Here is a 3,847-nt window from a genome sequence, read left to right on the forward strand (position 1 = left end):
TCAGCCTTCCAAGTAGCCGGAATTATAGGCATGCGCTACCATGCCCGGGCTGATTTTTTGATTTATTGTAGAGATGAGGTCTCGCTGCCCAGGCGGGTCTCGAACCATAGCCTCAGGCAATCCACTCACCTCAGCCTCCCAAAGGCGCGGGATTATAGGCTGAGCCACCGAGCCCGGCTTCAGTTCAGATATTTATACAATACTGTATATTACCACATCTGCATACGTAGTAACTTATTTTATTAATAGTCAAAACTGTTCACTTTACTGAAACATTTATTTTATAATATTTCTTTTTTTGTTTGTTTTTGAGTTGGAGTCTCACTCCGTTGCCCAGGCTGGAGTGCAGTGGTACACTCACGGCCACCCCAGTGTTGACCTGCTGGGCTCCAGCGATCCTTCTACCTCAGCCTTCCAAGTAGCCAGGACTACAGTCGCATGCTACCACGCCCAGCTAATTTTTGATTTATTGTAGAGACAAGGTCTCGCCAAGTTGCCCAGGTTGGTCTCAAACCTGCAGGCTCAGGCAGTCCACTCTACTTGGCATCCCAAAGTTCTGGGATTACAAGCTGAGCCACCTAGCCTGGCCATTTTATAATATTTCTGTATTGACTCATCAAGCTTTTTAATTACATATGTATGTGTATAAATACCTAGGCTGGAATGCACTGGCACCATCATAGCTCACTATAGCCTCAAACTAATGGGCTCGAGGGATCCTTCTGCCTCATCTTTCAGGGTAGCCAGGACTACAGATGCATGCTACCATGACCAATTAATTCTTTTATTTTTTGTAGGGATGAGGTCTAGCTGTGTTTCCTAGACTAGTCTCAAACTTCTGTCCTCAAATAATGCTCCCACCTTTGCCTCCCAAATTGTTGGGATTACAGACACGAACCACTGCACCTAACCTGACTCATAGAGTTTTTTGTTTTTTTTTTTTCAAGTAGGATTTATTAGGAGGACAGAAAAGCTCCCACAGCAGGAGGGGACCTGAAAGAGTTTGTCCCTCATAGAGTTTTAAAGTAGAAAGTTCCCTTATATGAAATCCACCACCTTCAGTCTAATTTAGTAGAGTTGGGGAATCTTGGGATAGAGTGCTCTTTCTCATAAATGATAGCTCGTCTTACCACTTGGAATAAAGTTTCTCAAAACACCAACATTCTTTAAAGGGTAAGTTTAGAAATTATTGGGTGTCATAAATTCCTTAGGCCCAGGTCCTAAATGAATGGCCTTAACTGGAAACATGTCATATAGATGTGGGAGGTCAAGTGCACTTTCTTAATGTTGCTCTATTGGACCACAGTCTCTATCATGGTGGTCTTCAAAATTTTTGCTTTCATTCAATCCCTCTAAATTTGGTGCCCACTTATATATACTTTTAAGTGACATATAAATTTTTTTCAAATGATTAAATTACTGACTTAGTTTAAAATGTTTTAAAATAAAAATGTTTAAAATAAAAGTCATGATTTTAGGTATATCCAGTGGCATCTACAGTCTATAGCAACTTGATTTTACCATTATATAGTTGAAAAACATATACATGGGTTCAGAGTCAGAAATTTTACATCATTTCTTTTTCTCCTTAAATGAGCATTTCATTCTACTTTCTCCATTTAACTTTAACTATCAGTTGTATGAACAACTGTTTGTTTGAGTTGGAGTCTCACTCTGTTGTCCAGGCTGGAGTGCAGTGGCAGGCTGTCAGCCATCGCAGCCTTGAGCTACTAGGCTCAGGTGATCTTTCCACCTCAGCTTTCCAAGTAGCTGGAACTATAGCATGTGCCACCTGATTTATTGTAGAGATGAGGTCTCACCAGGTTGCCCAGGCTAGTCTCGAATCCATGGGCTCAGGCAATCCTCTCACCTCAGCTTCCCAAACTGCTGAGATTATAGGCATGAGCCCCACACCTGGCCATCCATGTAACTTTATTTCAGTGTTATGCTTGATGGTCCTACTGATCATGCTGTTCTACTTTTCTTCAGCAGAAATATGCAAATGAATTGATTTTTAAAATTTCTCTTTGATTGAATTATTATCACAATTATTAGTAGTACATGGTGATAAAAACATAGGTGTTATTATAAAATTTGATAGCTATTTAGCACAGAAGTAATCAAGTATACATTTCTTTTTTTGTCTGTACTAAGGATTTTAGTCAACAACTTATTTTTATAAACTAAAAAACCTGACAGTATGATGTCCAATGGAAGAAACACAAGATACAAAGCATACTGTATTTTTGAAAATGTAATTAACTGAAGTATACATTTCTTAATGTGATGGGTGGTGCTTACTAATATTTTTCAGTTAGTTTAAGTTATCTACCCTTGAACATGGCTTGTTGCTAGAATGAGATAGGATTCAATATCAGTTCTATTTTTATTCTTCTTTTCACAGACACTGAAAAAGCATGTTTACATTAAACAAGTAAATGGGAATTGAAAATGTTCTATTATAGCAATGTTGCTTAAGTTTTGGAAATTCTTCCAAATTTTATATCAGAAAAAACATTATGATAGGCTAGTGATCAGCAAGTTGGCCAACTAGAGTTGCCTGTCATCCCCCTACCCTCACCAAAACAACAAATAATATTCTATTTGGACTGGAGTGACTGAGAAGGTGTGCTGGAGAGCACTAGAAGAACAGCAAAAATGCTCTGAGACATGGAAGCCCAGGATAACTCCATAGAGAGACAAGTGGGGCATCCTGCCTCTGCCACACTTACTCCCTTGCTGGGATTGGATGGGAGTCAGAGGGGACCTCTTCGTACAAGGAAAAGGTAAGCTGGACACCCTTGGGGGTCCCCATCACCACCACAGATGCCAGCAGTCATTACTACAGGAGGGTACCCCAGTCCTCACAGGCCTCGAGTACAGCATAGAATTGCTGGGAGTAAGCACAACTGCATTCCCCAAAGCAGGAACCCCCCTTTGACATCTCTCACCCCCACCACCTAAATATTTGGTGGAGTACCATCTTTAAACAGGGCCTACATCTGGAGGGTCCTGCCCTGGAGGCCAGTAGCTACCAAATGCCTCCATCCTGAGGCCCCCCGCCTTCGTTTCATTAAACTCATATGATGTCCGTAGCACCAATATCCTGGATGCCTGGAGTCTAGGTCCAAAGGAATAACTAAGACTCTAAGCTTGAACCCATGAGGCACTCTATCACCCAGGGAAACTGGCTGACATGAACAGTGGGAAGGCTCCCACAGCCACTGGGCCCCAAACATCCACCCCAGGCTTGACAGCCAGTCTAGAGGCAGCCTGCACCAACACAGAGGGTTTACACAGCCACTGACTCAGGCTCCTTGCCCAGCAGCCAGCCAGCTCACTTCCTTAGTCACTCCAGTTACAATATTTAGACAGAAAATCAACAAAGAAACATCAGCCTAAAACTATACCATAAATCAAATAGTCCTAATAGGCAATTATAGAACATTCCATGCAACAGCTGTGGAATACACATACTCAACCACATGTGAAACATTCTCCAGGATAGATTATATGTTAGGCCACAAAACAAGTCTTAATAAATTTAAGATGATAGAGAGAATATCAAGTATCTTTTCAGACCACAATGATATAAAACAAGAAATCAACAAGAAAAACTTTGAAAACCTTACAAACACATGGAAATTAAATAGCATGCTCCTTGATAACCAATGGGTTGACAGGCGCAGTGGCTCATGCTTCTAAGTCCAGCACTTTGGGAGGTTGAGGTGGGAGGATTGCCCAGGAGTTTGAGATCAGCCTGGGCAATATATTGACAGCTTGTCACTACAAAAGATTTTTTTTTTTTTTTTTGAGTTGGTGTCTCACTCTGTAGCCCAGACTAGAG

This window comes from Carlito syrichta, unplaced genomic scaffold (assembly GCF_000164805.1).
Source record: "Carlito syrichta isolate Samal-C Ts95f unplaced genomic scaffold, Tarsius_syrichta-2.0.1 Scaffold303270, whole genome shotgun sequence".
NCBI classification, from domain to species: domain Eukaryota; kingdom Metazoa; phylum Chordata; class Mammalia; order Primates; family Tarsiidae; genus Carlito; species Carlito syrichta.